Source organism: Rana temporaria, chromosome 6 (genome assembly GCF_905171775.1).
Source record: "Rana temporaria chromosome 6, aRanTem1.1, whole genome shotgun sequence".
In the NCBI taxonomy this organism is placed as follows: Eukaryota; Metazoa; Chordata; class Amphibia; order Anura; family Ranidae; genus Rana; species Rana temporaria.
Window position 1 is genome coordinate 6,856,472 of NC_053494.1, and position 17,592 is coordinate 6,874,063.

The following is a 17,592-nucleotide window of genomic DNA, read 5'->3' on the forward strand; positions in this document are numbered from 1 at the left end:
AAATGCCCGGCGTAAGCGCGCGCAATTTAAATGATCCCGTAGGGGGCGGGAATCATTTAAATTAGGCGCGTTCCCGCGCCGATCGTAGGGCGCATGCTCCGTCGGGAAACTTTCCCGACGTGCATTGCGGTAAATGACGTCGCAAGGACGTCATTTGCTTCAAAGTGAACGTGAATGGCGTCCAGCGCCATTCACGATTCACTTACGCAAACAACGTAAATTTCAAATTTCGCGACGCGGGAACGACGGGTATCCTTTAGCATTGGCTGCCCCTGCTATTAGAAGGAGCAGCCTTACGCAAAAACCGACGACCTATCGGCCATCGCAAGAATGCAGCCTAAGATATGTGGGCATAAGAGCCTTATGCCACGCATATCTTAGGCTGCAGTCGGCGTAACAAGCTTTCTGAATACAGAACACTCGTTACGCCCGGGCAAGTAAGCAATTGCGCTGCGTAACTATGGTTACGCAGGCGCAATTGCTCTCTGAATCCGGGCAAGTGTACAAATCACCCCCCCTCCCCTCTCCTCTCCTAAGAGCCCATTCACACCTAGGCGTTTTGTCGCCTGTAGCGCGACGCTCACAAACGCCAGAGGGACCAAAATACATGAACGTCTATGGGGATGGTTCACATCTGAACGCTGATGCGCCTGACGCCCATCGCCTGTAGCCAAAAAAAGTTCCGGACCCCTTTTTTGTCGCGCGTATCGGGCGGTTTGGGCGTATTTGAGCGTTTCCATTTCCCATAGAAAGTAATGGAAACGCTCGATTCAAGCGGCTTGCGCGACAACGGGCGTTTGCTACGGGCGTTTCGTCGCTTTAATCAATAGAACTTGTCGCCCATGCAGAAGATTAAAAAAATCTACCAACATAGCAACAAGTGATGAAAAGATGATAGTTTTTCCTATTGGCTAAAATAAAAAACGTCAAAGTACAAAAACGTCGGACAACGCTGTATGCAAACACGCAAATAAGCATGAATACGCGCGACAAAACGCCGAAAAAAACCGCCGAAAATAACGCCGAACGACCGACGCTCAGGTGTGAATGCAGTCTTATATGCCAGAATTGTCTGCTTGTCCTGTGTTTTGATTAAATGTTTACAAAACATGAGGTGAGACAAAGTTCAATGTCATGATGAAATGCTCCAGTGAACAGCCATCAGAATATACATAGACAAGTGATTAGGGGAGATAGTCCGAGCGTGAGTGATCGTCTAATTATTGTTATATTGCAGTGTGTATGTGTCTGAGGTCACCTGATCACAGATGCAAAATTCCTATATTACCAGGATGTGTTGTGTGGGGGAGGGGTGGATTTCTCACTTTTTATACTTACACCCAGGCTGAATGAACTTAGGGCTGGTTCACATTAATGAGCTGTACGAGATCGCAAGTGATTCGCACCGCACTGCTGTTCAGATCACGTGCGATGTCTGTGTGAAATGCGATTTTAGCCATACAAACTGTATGGCTGAAATTGCATCTCATTTGGAACAAACTCGCACAGGACCCTTTTTTTGGTCCACACCAGAATCGCATAGGTTTTCACACCTATGCGATCCGATTCATGTCCTGTCAGTTCGCAGTGCGATATGCGAGCTGAAATGGGGGTGTCATTACCATTGTATGACACTCCCCAGCATATGGCAGTGTGAACTGTCGTGCGAGTCGCGTGCGATGTGGGAACCCGCAGTGGATTTTCAGGGTTCCCGAATCGCACCAGTGTGAACCGAGCCTTGGTGGGAGCAGTCAGGTGACATTTGTAGGCTGCATGCTTTGAGGCTGGGTTCACACTGGTGCGATTCGGGAACCCTGCGAATCCACTGCGGGTTCCCACATCGCACCCGACTCGCACGACAGTTCACACTGCCATATGCTGGGGAGTGTCATACAATGGTAATGACACCCCCATTTCAGCTCGCATATCGCACTGCGAACTGACAGGACATGAATCGGATCGCATAGGTGTGATGCGTGTTTGGTCCGAATGTGATGCGATTTCAGCTATACAGTTTGTATGGCTGAAATCGCATCGCACAGACATCACATGTGATCTGAACAGCAGTGCGATGCGAATCACAGGAATGCGTAGGGTACAGAGGTGGGTAGTACATGCAGGATGGTGTCAGGATAGTGGACAGTGTCAGATAATTTTTTTTTATTTTACAATTTAATATTTTTTGTTCCCAAAAGTTTTTTTGGGACCAGTGGATTTTTTTCTTTTTATACATTTTTACAATAACATTTTTTTTTTTCTTTTTACAATTTATTTTTGTACTTGATGGGAGGGTGGGGTTTTATTTTTTAAATATATTTTTTCACAATGCTTTTTGGAAAGGGGTTGGGGGGATGGGGCAGTGGTTGGTGTCGGTGGGACAGTGGTTGGTGTCAGTGGGGCAGTGGATGGTGTCAGTGGGGCAGTGGATGGTGTCGGTGGGGCAGAGGACAGTGTCAGTGGGGCAGTGGATGGTGTCAGTGGGGCAGTGGATGGTGTCAGTGAGGCAGTGGACGGTGTCGGTGGGGCAGTGGACGGTGTCGGTGGGGCAGTGGATGGTGTCAGTGGGGCAGAGGACAGTGTCAGTGGGGCAGTGGATGGTGTCAGTGGGGCAGTGGATGGTGTCGGTGAGGCAGTGGACGGTGTCGGTGGGGCAGTGGACGGTGTCGGTGGGGCAGTGGACGGTGTCAGTGGGGCAGTGGACGGTGTCAGTGGGGCAGTGGATGGTGTCAGTGAGGCAGTGGACGGTGTCAGTGGGGCAGTGGACGGTGTCAGTGAGGCAGTGGACGGTGTCAGTGGGGCAGTGGACGGTGTCAGTGAGGCAGTGGACGGTGTCAGTGGGGCAGTGGACGGTGTCAGTGGGGCAGTGGACGGTGTCAGTGGGGCAGTGGACGGTGTCAGTGGGGCAGTGGACGGTGTCAGTGGGGCAGTGGACGGTGTCAGTGGGGCAGTGGACGGTGTCAGTGGGGCAGTGGACGGTGTCAGTGGGGCAGTGGACGGTGTCGGTGGGGCAGTGGACGGTGTCAGTGGGGCAGTGGACGGTGTCAGTGGGGCAGTGGATGGTGTCGGTGGGGCAGTGGATGGTGTCGGTGGGGCAGTGGATGGTGTCAGTGGGGCAGTGGATGGTGTCAGTGGGGCAGTGGACGGTGTCAGTGGGGCAGTGGATGGTGTCAGTGGGGCAGTGGATGGTGTCGGTGGGGCAGTGGACGGTGTCAGTGGGGCAGTGGACGGTGTCAGTGGGGCAGTGGATGGTGTCAGTGGGGCAGTGGATGGTGTCAGTGGGGCAGTGGACGGTGTCAGTGGGGCAGTGGATGGTGTCAGTGGGGCAGTGGACGGTGTCAGTGGGGCAGTGGACGGTGTCAGTGGGGCAGTGGATGGTGTCAGTGGGGCAGTGGACGGTGTCAGTGGGGCAGTGGACGGTGTCGGTGGGGCAGTGGACGGTGTCGGTAGGGCAGTGGACGGTGTCAGTGGGGCAGTGGACGGTGTCAGTGGGGCAGTGGACGGTGTCGGTGGGGCAGTGGACGGTGTCAGTGGGGCAGTGGATGGTGTCAGTGGGGCAGTGGACGGTGTCAGTAGGGCAGTGGATGGTGTCAGTGGGGCAGTGGACGGTGTCAGTGGGGCAGTGGATGGTGTCAGTGGGGCAGTGGACGGTGTCAGTGGGGCAGTGGACGGAGTCGGTGGGGCAGTGGATGGTGTCAGTGGGGCAGTGGATGGTGTCAGTGGGGCAGTGGATGGTGTCAGTGGGGCAGTGGATGGTGTCAGTGGGGCAGTGGATGGTGTCAGTGGGGCAGTGGATGGTGTCAGTGGGGCAGTGGATGGTGTCAGTGGGGCAGTGGATGGTGTCAGTGGGGCAGTGGATGGTGTCAGTGGGGCAGTGGATGGTGTGCTTTGCGCTTTGCCTGCGATTCACGGAGCAGTTAAACTGCTCCGTAAATTTCGCGGGCAATATGCTAAGCAGCCGGGCGCAAGGCTGCCTAATGTAAATGATCTCGCCGGGGGCGGGAATCATTTAAATTAGGCGCGCTCCCGCGCCGAGCGAACAGCGCATGCTCCGTCAGGAAACTTTCCAGACGTGCATTGCGGCAAATGACGTCGCAAGGACGTCATTTGCTTGTAATTGGACGCCATTCACGGTTCACTTACGTAAACGACGTGAAATTTGAACGTCGCGAGCGGGAGGCGCAGCTATACTTTAGCATTGGTTGCGCCTGCTATTAGCAGGAGCAACCTTATGCTAAAGGCGCCGTACGGAAACTCCGTACCTTGCGTACGCAGGGCCCGCGCAACTTTTGTGAATCGGTGGTAGTATGCAATTTGCATACTATACGCCGATCACAATGGCCGCGCCCCCTAGCGGCCAACGCAAGAATGCAGCCTGAGATATGAAGGCATAAGGAGGCTTATGTCTGTCACATCCTAGGCTGCAGTCGGTGTAACGAGGTTCCTAAATCAGGAGCACTCGTTACACGCGCAGGGCGCAAGTGCTTCTTGAATCTGGGCCACTGATCAGAGGCTGCACTTAAATGGGTCACATTCAGCAGGCAGCACTGCCCACTGAATGCCACAGGGAGGGTTATTTTTTGCTGGGATGCATGGGCGTGTGTGTGTTAAAACTGAAGCCCAACCACCTGTTTTTTCCACCCCCATGCTGCAAAGGCAGCTGCAGTTATTATACTTTGCATCCCAGCAACAAATATTGTCCCTGTCACATTCAGCTGCAGCAGAAGTGGCGGGCTTGTAAGTGGGCATCAAGGTAAACTTTTTTTTTCTGGTTCATCTCTAATGATGAGCACTGCATTGATGGGCACTGGTGAAGCTGAGCTGATGGGCACTGATGAGGCTGAGCTGTTGGGCACTGGTGAAGCTGAGCTGATGGGCACTGATGAGACTGAGCTGTTGGGCACTGGTGAGGCTGAGCTGATGGGCACTGGTGAGGCTGAGCTGATGGGCACTGATGAGGCTGAGCTGTTGGGCACTGGTGAAGCTGAGCTGATGGGCACTGATGAGGCTGAGCTGTTGGGCACTGGTGAAGCTGAGCTGATGGGCACTGATGAGGCTGAGCTGTTGGGCACTGGTGAGGCTGGGCTGATGGGCACTGATGAGGCTGAGCTGATGGGCACTGATGAGGCTGAGCTGTTGGGCACTAGTGAAGCTGAGCTGATGGGCACTGATGAGGCTGAGCTGATGGGCACTGATGAGGCTGAGCTGATGGGCACTGATGAGGCTGAGCTGTTGGGCACTGGTGAAGCTGAGCTGATGGGCACTGATGAGGCTGAGCTGTTGGGCACTGGTGAAGCTGAGCTGATGGGCACTGATGAGACTGAGCTGTTGGGCACTGGTGAGGTTGGGCTGATGGGCACTGATGAGGCTGAGCTGATGGGCACTGATGAGGCTGAGCTGTTGGGCACTAGTGAAGCTGAGCTGATGGGCACTGATGAGGCTGAGCTGATGGGCACTGATGAGGCTGAGCTGATGGGCACTGATGAGGCTGAGCTGTTGGGCACTGGTGAAGCTGAGCTGATGGGCACTGATGAGGCTGAGCTGTTGGGCACTGGTGAAGCTGAGCTGATGGGCACTGATGAGACTGAGCTGTTGGGCACTGGTGAGGCTGGGCTGATGGGCACTGATGAGGCTGAGCTGATGGGCACTGATGAGGCTGAGCTGTTGGGCACTAGTGAAGCTGAGCTGATGGGCACTGATGAGGCTGAGCTGATGGGCACTGATGAGGCTGAGCTGATGGGCACTGATGAGGCTGAGCTGTTGGGCACTGGTGAAGCTGAGCTGATGGGCACTGATGAGTACACTCTTCAAATGTGCTTGAAAATGTATGGTTTTTCCTTTTATGAACAAGAAAACAATGACGTTATGCGGTTGGGCTTGTATAATAATGCTATGGGGCTGGTATGAAATGATTTCCAGAATTAGCGTATATATATATATATCATACAATCATTCCATAAACACATACACAGCATATATCATTTAAGAAAAATATGCTTATAAAATAGTTTACTATTTGCCAATAAAATAAAATAAAAATATGTCCCCGGATTTCATTTAAAAAATCTGGTCACCTTAATTTAAAAGTAAAATGGAAGGATGAGGTAAGTGAAGGAGGACTGCACTAAGGGAAAGGAAGATATTTAGGGGGGGGAAAAAAAATCCTTTACAACCCTTGTAAAACCGCACCGCTAGCGGCCGAATACCGACAGTATAGCGCCGCTAAAAATAGCGGTGCTATACCACCACCGCAACTCCTACCCCAGTGTGAAAGGGGCCTAAGGATGACAGGTCCTCTTTGTTGAGAGATCTGGGGTCAGAAAGACCTCACATCTCACATTTACACTTAAAAGCAAAAAAATATAAAAAAAATTGACATTATGACTTTAGGAAAAAACTAATAATTGTTTATGCTGGAGAAGCAGAAGTGACATCAGAGGTCGCTCCAGTCCTCCAAGGGCATAGAGCTGAGTTGGGGCCATCTTGCCTGCACTCGACTTTCTGCCTAGGCATCGGCCACATCGGAAACCCCAAAGGGGGGGGAGGGGCTTGGTGGTACCTCCCCCCTGCTCTAAGAAGTGATCTTGGGAAGCTGCCGTTTAAAGGGATTGTAAACCCTCCTGATTCTTCTCCTCAATGCCTCCTATGCTTTAAGGTGAAAAAACTTCTGTCAGTTCGGCAGTTCCACCGCTTGGTCGTTCTTATGGGAGTAGTGTTGAGCGGAATACGCCATATTCGATTTTGCGATATATCACGAATATATAGCCGAATATTCGTGAAATATTCGCTAAAATCGAATATTCGTGATTTGTAAAAAAAAAAAAAAATATTGCGAAATTTCGCTAATGCGAATTTATTGCGAACATTTTGCGAATTTTTTTTTTTTTTTTTTCTGATTGGCTCTGATGCAAAAGAAAGGGCGAAGAAAGTATTCTCGAATATTCGGAATATTTTATCAAAAAAAAAATGTTGTGAAATATTTTGACAACTGTGGTAGGAGAACTCTGATTGGCTCTGATGCAAAAGAAGGGTGGAGAAATACTTTCTCCACCCTTTTTTTGCATCAGAGCCAATCAGAGTTGTCAAAATCTCGCAATCAATTTCGCATTCGCATTAGCGAAATTTCGATAAAATATCACCAATATTCGATTTCCGAATATTCGCGAATACTTTCTCCGCCCTTCTTTTGCATCAGAGCCAATCAGAAAAAAAAATAAAAAATTTGCAAAATGTTCGCAATAAATTCGCATTAGCGAAATTTCGATAAAATATCACCAATATTCGATTTCCGAATATTCGCGAATACTTTCTCCGCCCTTCTTTTGCATCAGAGCCAATCAGAAAAAAAAATAAAAAATTTGCAAAATGTTCGCAATAAATTCGCATTAGCGAAATTTCGATAAAATATCACCAATATTCGATTTCCGAATATTCGCGAATACTTTCTCCGCCCTTCTTTTGCATCAGAGCCAATCAGAAAAAAAAATAAAAAATTTGCAAAATGTTCGCAATAAATTCGCATTAGCGAAATTTCGCAATTTTTTTTTTAATATTCGGAATAGCGAATATTGGCCCCGAAATTCGAGATATTCGCGAATACTCGAATATGCCATATTCGAGCCGAATATTCGCAATACGAATATTCGTGAGCAACACTAGATGGGAGGGGACGTCCTCCCGCCGCCATCCGGTGCTTCTCCAGGCTCTCCTGTGCCATTGGGGACCCGGAGAGAGAATCGTCCGCCCGGGTTCACGGATGTAAACAAAGCCGTGATCGCGGTTGTCAGCATGAGATCGGTGAATTTTTTTTTTTCCCGATCTCATGCTTTCCAGCCTGGAGGAGAGATGTGGGGTCTTATTTATCTCTCCATAAAGAGGACCTGTCACAATAGATTCCTGTTACATGGGATGTTTACATTCCTTGTGTAGCGCTCACCCCCGCAGGAGCCGCTGGATAGATTTGGGTCGGCCTGTTACCTCTATAGCTCCGATGTCCAGGGTAGTTGAAGAGAGCAGCAGTAATGGAATGTCCAGACAGCAGGTGTCTTTCTTGTGCTTTTATTTTACCAACTTGGTAAACGATAAACTGGAGATAGATAGGAAAGATGGATGAGGAGGAGAAACAGCAGATTCAGGCCTAGTTACACGGAAGCAGTCCTGCTTCCAACAACACTTCACTTTCGTCGCCACTCCAGCCGGAGTGGGTATAGTGTACCTGGACAGGCCGTCTCACATAGTTGCCAACATTTGAAAAAAATTCCAGCTGACACTTTGCAGCACAGCTATTAATTACCACACTCACTTCCCCAAAGCTCCACCCACTCCGCATAATCTTCGCCTACTTATCAGATTATAGGGTCTCATAGTTGCCAACATTTGAAAAAAAATTCCAGGGACACTTTGCAGCACAGCTATTAATTAATTACCACACTCACTTCCCCGAAGCTCCACCCACTCCGCAGTATGTACAGGAGAGGAGGAGTGCAGAGGGTATGATGGGGGCAGTGTGTACAGGAGAGGAGGAGTGCAGAGGGTATGATGGGGGCAGTGTGTACAGGAGAGGAGGAGTGCAGAGGGTATGATGGGGGCAGTGTGTACAGGAGAGGAGGAGGAGTGCAGAGGGTATGATGGGGGCAGTATGTACAGGAGAGGAGGAGTGCAGAGGGTATGATGGGGGCAGTATGTACAGGAGAGGAGGAGGAGTGCAGAGGGTATGCTGGGGCAGTGTGTACAGGAGAGGAGGAGTGCAGAGGGTATGATGGGGGCAGTGTGTACAGGAGAGGAGGAGTGCAGAGGGTATGATGGGGGCAGTGTGTACAGGAGAGGAGGAGTGCAGAGGGTATGATGGGGCAGTATGTACAGGAGAGGAGGAGTGCAGAGGGTATGCTGGGGCAGTGTGTACAGGAGAGGAGGAGTGCAGAGGGTATGATGGGGCAGTGTGTACAGGAGAGGAGGAGTGCAGAGGGTATGATGGGGGCAGTGTGTACAGGAGAGGAGGAGTGCAGAGGGTATGATGGGGCAGTATGTACAGGAGAGGAGGAGTGCAGAGGGTATGCTGGGGCAGTGTGTACAGGAGAGGAGGAGTGCAGAGGGTATGATGGGGGCAGTGTTTACAGGAGAGGAGGAGGAGTGCAGAGGGTATGAAGGGGCAGTATGTACAGGAGAGGAGGAGGAGTGCAGAGGGTATGCTGGGGCAGTGTGTACAGGAGAGGAGTGCAGAGGGTATGATGGGGCAGTGTGTACAGGAGAGGAGGAGTGCAGAGGGTATGATGGGGGCAGTGTGTACAGGAGAGGAGGAGTGCAGAGGGTATGATGGGGGCAGTGTGTACAGGAGAGGAGGAGTGCAGAGGGTATGATGGGGCAGTATGTACAGGAGAGGAGGAGTGCAGAGGGTATGCTGGGGCAGTGTGTACAGGAGAGGAGGAGTGCAGAGGGTATGATGGGGGCAGTGTGTACAGGAGAGGAGGAGGAGTGCAGAGGGTATGAAGGGGCAGTATGTACAGGAGAGGAGGAGTGCAGAGGGTATGCTGGGGCAGTGTGTACAGGAGAGGAGGAGTGCAGAGGGTATGATGGGGCAGTGTGTACAGGAGAGGAGGAGTGCAGAGGGTATGATGGGGCAGTGTGTACAGGAGAGGAGGAGTGCAGAGGGTATGATGGGGCAGTATGTACAGGAGAGGAGGAGGAGTGCAGAGGGTATGCTGGGGCAGTATGTACAGGAGAGGAGGAGGAGTGCAGAGGGTATGCTGGGGCAGTATGTACAGGAGAGGAGGAGTGCAGAGGGTATGATGGGCACAGTTAGTACAGGAGAGGAGGTTGGAGGGTATGGCGGTGGCATAATGGGGAGGGATTTCTTGTGGTGTCTATGGGGTAATCAGGAAGTGATGTTGGGAAGATAAGGGAAGGAAAGTGACCATGGAATGCTGTCCCTCAGCTGGGGGGGGGGGGGGGTAGGAAGCAGCTTGGAGTGATGTCTGTATGATGTGATCTGGGGGTGATGCAAGCTAGGGGCAGTATGTACAGGAGAGGGGGACTGAGAAGTGGTCAGATAGCGATGTATATAATAAAAAAAAAACTCATCCACTAAAAACATTTAAAACAATGAATCATACAACAGTACTAGATGTAAGTACAGATCTATGTAATCCAGTTTATAGCACTCTGCATCCAATCCAATTGCTCAGACTAGATAATGTGGAGTCATTTATAGCCATTCATGTAACCTGTGTGTGTATGTGGTGAGTTCACACTTCTGATTGTACATGTATACAGGTTCTGAGTCTGTACAATCAGAAGTGTGAACTCACCACATACACACACAGGTTACATGAATGGCTATAAATGACTCCACATTATCTAGTCTGAGCAATTGGATTGGATGATGTTTGCACAGAGTGTTCATGCTTAGAAGTGATCTGTCAAAATGTGTTTGGGCTGCAGACCTCAGCCCCCTCCCCCTCACTATCTCCTTCTCCTAAGAAAAAATCTCCTTGAAAGTTTGTACTACTTCTATCCACCCTAGGAAACTTCTCCCAGAAAAGTTCCGCTCACTCACCTCCTCCCTTCCTCCGGCCAGCCGACAGGAGCTACAGTGAGCTCCGCCTCCGAGGTCTCACAGCACACCGCGCTGCTGATTGGAGGGGGAGGCTGAGTCAGAGATAACAAGGACCCCGCACAGCACGAGACTGGAAGGAGGGGAGGGGACAGAAAGGAGCTTTGCATCCCAAACACACACCGCAGGCTCAGGTCCCTGCCGAGACCCAGAAGCCGCACCTGCCTTTCCCAATAGCCGGGACAAGTCCCGGCAGGCTAAATTAGCTGGGACTAGGTCCCAAATAACGGGACTGTCCCTTTAAAAACGGGACAGTTGGCAAGTATGGGGTCTACTCAATAAAGAGAGAATTACAGGAAATTGAAACGGGAATGGGTGTTAGGAAGGTGACAGGGAGGATGGAGATGACAGGGGTGGGTGGCAGGGAGGTGACAGGGAGGATGGAGATGACAGGGGTGGGTGGTAGGAAGGTGACAGGGAGGATGGAGATGACAGGGGTGGGTGTTAGGGAGGTGACAGGGAGGATGGAGATGACAGGGGTGGGTGGCAGGGAGGTGACAGGGAGGATGGAGATGACAGGGGTGGGTGTTAGGGAGGTGACAGGGAGGATGGAGATGACAGGGGAGGGTGGTAGGGAGATGACAGGGAGGATGGAGATGACAGGGGTGGGTGTTAGGAAGGTGACAGGGAGGATGGAGGTGACAGGGGAGGGTGGTAGGGAGATGACAGGGAGGATGGAGATGACAGGGGTGGGTGGCAGGGAGGTGACAGGGAGGATGGAGATGACAGGGGTGGGTGGCAGGGAGGTGACAGGGAGGATGGAGATGACAGGGGTGGGTGGCAGGGAGGTGACAGGGAGGATGGAGATGACAGGGGTGGGTGGTAGGGAGGTGAAGGGGAGGATGGAGATGACAGGGGTGGGTGGTAGGGAGGTGAAGGGGAGGATGGAGATGACAGGGGTGGGTGGTAGGGAGGTGACAGGGAGGATGGAGATGACAGGGGTGGGTGGTAGGGAGGTGAAGGGGAGGATGGAGATGACAGGGGTGGGTGGTAGGGAGGTGACAGGGAGGATGGAGATGACAGGGGTGGGTGGTAGGGAGGTGACAGGGAGGATGGAGATGACAGGGGTGGGTGGTAGGGAGGTGAAGGGGAGGATGGAGATGACAGGGGTGGGTGGTAGGGAGGTGACAGGGAGGATGGAGATGACAGGGGTGGGTGGTAGGAGGGTGACAGGAAGGATGGAGATGACAGGGAGGTGACAGGAAGGATGGAGATGACAGGGGTGGGTGGTAGGGAGGTGACATGGAGGATGGAGATGACACGGGTGGGTGGCAGGGAGGTGACAGGAAGGATGAAGATGACAGGGGTGGGTGGTAGGAGGGTGACAGGAAGGATGGAGATGACAGGGAGGTGACAGGAAGGATGGAGATGACAGGGGTGGGTGGTAGGAGGGTGACAGGAAGGATGGAGGTGACAGGAAGGATGGAGATGATAGGAAGGATGGAGATGACAGGGGTGGGTGGTAGGGAGGTGACATGGAGGATGGAGATGACACGGGTGGGTGGCAGGGAGGTGACAGGAAGGATGGAGATGACAGGGGTGGGTGGTAGGAGGGTGACGGGAAGGATGGAGATGACAGGGAGGTGACAGGAAGGATGGAGATGACAGGGGTGGGTGGTAGGAGGGTGACAGGAAGGATGGAGATGACAGGGAGGTGACAGGAAGGATGGAGATGACAGGGGTGGGTGGTAGGGAGGTGACATGGAGGATGGAGATGACACGGGTGGGTGGCAGGGAGGTGACAGGAAGGATGAAGATGACAGGGGTGAGTGGTAGGAGGGTGACAGGAAGGATGGAGATGACAGGGAGGTGACAGGAAGGATGGAGATGACAGGGGTGGGTGGTAGGAGGGTGACAGGAAGGATGGAGATGACAGGGAGGTGACAGGAAGGATGGAGATGACAGGGGTGGGTGGTAGGAGGGTGACAGGAAGGATGGAGATGACAGGGAGGTGACAGGAAGGATGGAGATGACAGGGGTGGGTGGTAGGAGGGTGACAGGAAGGATGGAGATGACAGGGAGGTGACAGGAAGGATGGAGATGACAGGGGTGGGTGGTAGGAGGGTGACAGGAAGGATGGAGGTGACAGGAAGGATGGAGATGACAGGGGTGGGTGGTAGGAGGGTGACAGGAAGGATGGAGATGACAGGGAGGTGACAGGAAGGATGGAGATGACAGGGGTGGGTGGTAGGAGGGTGACAGGAAGGATGGAGATGACAGGGAGGTGACAGGAAGGATGGAGATGACAGGGGTGGGTGGTAGGAGGGTGACAGGAAGGATGGAGATGACAGGGAGGTGACAGGAAGGATGGAGATGACAGGGGTGGGTGGTAGGAGGGTGACAGGAAGGATGGAGATGACAGGGAGGTGACAGGAAGGATGGAGATGATAGGAAGGATGGAGATGACAGGGGTGGGTGGTAGGAGGGTGACAGGAAGGATGGAGATGACAGGGAGGTGACAGGAAGGATGGAGATGACAGGCGTGGGTGGTAGGAGGGTGACAGGAAGGATGGAGATGACAGGGAGGTGACAGGAAGGATGGAGATGACAGGGGTGGGTGGTAGGAGGGTGACAGGAAGGATGGAGATGACAGGGAGGTGACAGGAAGGATGGAGATGATAGGAAGGATGGAGATGACAGGGGTGGGTGGTAGGAGGGTGACAGGAAGGATGGAGATGACAGGGAGGTGACAGGAAGGATGGAGATGACAGGCGTGGGTGGTAGGAGGGTGACAGGAAGGATGGAGATGACAGGGAGGTGACAGGAAGGATGGAGATGACAGGGGTGAGTGGTAGGAGGGTGACAGGAAGGATGGAGATGACAGGGAGGTGACAGGAAGGATGGAGATGATAGGAAGGATGGAGATGACAGGGGTGGGCGGTAGGAAGTGACAGGGAGGTGATAAAATGTATGACAGGCCTTGGAGGTGGGATGGTGGAATGCCAGGAACAGGGGGATGACGAGGAGCATGATGATGACAGGAGGTCTGTGTGTGAGGTCAGCAGGGATGTTCGGGGCACCCTCGATCAGGCAGTGACGTCACAGGATGTCGGGCAGCGCCGCGGACTGTCATCACAGTGAGTACCTCTCTGATGATCGATGTTTCTGGCAGGTGACAGGTCTGTGACGGCAGTCCGGTCCATCCAGGAGGAGAGAAGGTCAAGGAGCTGCTCAGCGGCGGCGACGGCGGCGGCAGTCATCCACGCTCTGCACAGCACATGGTAGGAGATCCGCAGAGCTGGAGAAGGGGAGCCTGGGAGGAGCCGGGGGAGGGGGAGCACATGGATCCACCCACTGACTGGATGCTCGAGGTTGTGACAAGCTCACAGCGCCTCCTCTCCGTCCACAGGACTGCGCAGCGGTAACGACTACCGCACCTGCCTTCCCCACTAGCCGGGACAAGTCCCAGCAGGCTAAATTAGCCGGGACTAGGTCCCAAATAACGGGACTGTCCCGTTAAAAACGGGACAGTTGGCAAGTATGCTCTCACACCAACCTGGCAGCCTGGCACCAACCTGGTTGAGGGCAACAGGTCTCTGCCACAGACCCTTCCCTAGAACGTAGATCAAATAGAAATCTTCCTCAGCAATATTGATGCCTGAATCTCCCTCAGGTAGTTCTCTATTGGGTCACCGACTGACAGGTGGCTGACATCCAACCTCTCAGTGTCCGGTCACCTTGATCCCCGATGGATCGTCGAGGCCCTGTTGGATTGCCTCCCTCTCTTGGCTCTCCTCAGGCTGACTCCCCAAGAGCTATCTCGCTTGGGATCCTCACTCAGAACTTGGGGACCCAGTCGTTTACTAGGGCCCCGCCACAGCATTAGATGTTCCGGGCCATCATGGTCCCAGAACCAAGCACACCGCATGGCACGCGCACCCCGGCCTGGAAGGCCATATCGCCGGGGGCCGTGATGTGTGGACACCCTGAAGGTGGGCGCCACACCAGGAACAAGAACCCCGCCACAATGGTGTCTGGCCCTGAAGTACTCTCCCCAGCATGCCCCGCGAGAGAAACTCTCCCATGATTGGCTGTTGGCAAGAGACATCCCAAACTGAACTTCACCTGCGCCACCCATCGCCTCGGGGTGGTATAGCACCCCGAGAACAACAGGACGGCCCACAGCAAAGTCCAGCAGAAGCAGAGACACAATTTAGATCAACTAACTCTCTCATCCCCCTAAGGCTGCATTCACACCTGAACGCGGCGTATGTTACCGCGATTTGCCGCGACAAATTGCGGCGGTTTGTCCCGCGATTTGCCACGACAAAACACAGCGTTTTTTTAAGCCTAACATACGCCGGAGGGGTGATCAACATTGTCGGCTATGCCGAACGCCGAAAGCCGCCTGAAAAAAAGGTCCGGGACTTGTTTTGAGCTTCAGGCGTACGGCGTTTCGGCGTGGAGATGTAAACCATCTCCATAGCCGACAATGTTAAATCACCCCTCCAGCGTATTGCAGGCTGCAATAGCGTCGCGCTACAGGTGACAATACGCCTAGGTGTGAATGGAGCCTAAATTTAGAATAGTACCTGTACCTGAAAGTACACAAGCGCTACACTTGTAATAGGAATAAACGTGATCACAAAAAAAAAGTGTAAAAACAAAAAAAAATTAGGTAAAAAACTATTTTTTTTTAAATACACCTGTCCCCGGTATCTTGCGCTCAGAAGCGAACACACACGCAAGTCCCGCCCAAATATATATATAAACGCCATTGAAACCGTATATGTGAGGTATCGCCGCGTGCGTTAGAGCGAGAGCAATAATTCTAGCACTAGATCTCCTCTGTAACTCTAAACTGGTAACCTGTAAAAACATTTAAAGCGTCGCCTATGGAGATTTTTAAGTCCCGAGGTTTGGCGCCATTTCATGAGTGTGCGCAATTTTAAAGTGTGACATGTTAGGTATCTATTTACTCGGCGTAACATCATCTTTCATATTATATGAAAAAATTGGGCTAACTTTACTGTTTTGTTATTTTTTAATTCACAAAACTTTTATTTTCCAAAAAAATATGTGTTTGAAAAATTGTTGCGCAAAACCCGTGCAAGATAAAAAGTTTTAATGACCGCCATTTTATTCCCTGGGGTGTCTGCTAAAAAAAAAAAAACATATAGAGTGTTTGGGGGTTCTGAGTAATTTTCTAGCAAAAAGATGATGATTTTTACATGAAGGAGAGGAGTGCCGGAATTGGCGCGGTATGGGAGGGGTTAAGGGGGAAAAACGATACCGGGGACATGACATCTAAGCTGCAGCCATAACCCCGATATTTAACGTAAAAAACATAACGTACATTCCCGGTTAGGCAGTTGGCACACGGTTAGGAACGTTTCTTTCATTTTATGTTAGTCATGATGGCGGCCATACATGGATAGAAAATCGTTCGAAAAAGCGTTTGATGCGCTCGATCGATCGACTTTTAAAAAAACCTCAGTGGGCTCATTTCACAACATTTTATTGAAAACTTTGTAGCATAAATGATCGATTTTTCAAAACGTTAGTAGTAGAATCGATCGGGGAAAAAACCTACAGCGCAAGCGCATGCTAAAACATAACCTAGGAGGTACAAGCGTGGAAAAGAAAGATCTTTTTTTTTTTTTTAACCAGTGCCTGCCCGGCCAATAGTCCAATGATGACTGGGGTGGGACTTTTATCTTTGCGGGTGGACGTCATATGAAGTCCTCCCAGGAACGCGCCTTGCATGCGGCCGCGCGGGGGATCTATCACCGGCTGTGTCCGGCGGATTGACTGATCCCATCACAATATATTACAGTAGATAAGGAGATCTAAGGAGACGCATATCATTCTTCTTCTATCACTCAGCCCCGATCGTTGGACCTCGCTTTGCTCCTTGTGTTCTGCTTGGCTCCTGTTATCGCCTTCCAACCGCCTCTCAACAAGAATCACCGTGAGTATTATTTCCCTCTTCTACTTTATTGTAAAACACGTCAGATATTATTTTCTGTACTGGGATATCAACCTTCCCTAAATATTTGTGAATGTGACTAAGGCCCCATACACACGAGAGAATTTATCCGCGGATACGGTCCAGCGGACCGTTTCCACGGATAAATCCTCTCAAAGATTTCTGCAGATTTCTATGCGATGGAGCGTACTCACCATCGCATTGAAATCCGCGCGGAAATCCTCTGGCGATGACGTGTCGCGCCGTTGGCGACGGCGCGACGCTGTCATATAAGGAATTCCACGCATGCGTCAAATCATTACGACGCGTGCGGGGAATCCCTTTGGACGGATGGATCCGGTGAGTCTGTACAGACGAGCGGATCCATCCGTTGGAATGGATTCCAGCAGATGGATTTGTTGTGCATGTCAGCAAATATCCGATCTGCTGGAATCCATCCCAGAGGAGATTTCTCCGCGGAAACAGATCCGCTGGCGTGTACACACCATAGGATCTATCCGCAGAAACCCATTTGCTGGGATTTATCTGCGGATGGATTCTATCGTGTGTATGGGGCCTCAGAAGTAGATTGCGAGAGCCAATGTTTTATCGGAAGATTTACTCCCCTTTCCTGACTGGGCCATTTTTTGCGATTCGGCACTGCGTCGCTTTAACTGACAATTGCGTCCTTTTTTCCCCACATATAGAGCTTTCTTTTGGTGGTATTTGATCACCTCTGCGGTTTTTATTGTTTGCGCTATAAACAAAAAAAGAGCGACAATTTTGAAAAAAAAAACAATATTTTTTACTTTTTGCTATAATAAATATCCCATTTTTTTTTAAAAAAACTATTTTTTTTCTCAGTTTAGGCCGATACGTATTCTTCTACATTTTTTTTGTAAAAAAAATAAAAAAATCACAATAAGCGTATAGTGACTGGTTTGAGCAATAGTTATAGCGTCTACAAAATAGGGGACATAATTATGATTTATTTTTTTTATTTTTTTACTAGTAATGGCAGGGATCTGCGATTTTTATTGGGGCTGCGACATTATGGCGGACACATCAGACACTTTTG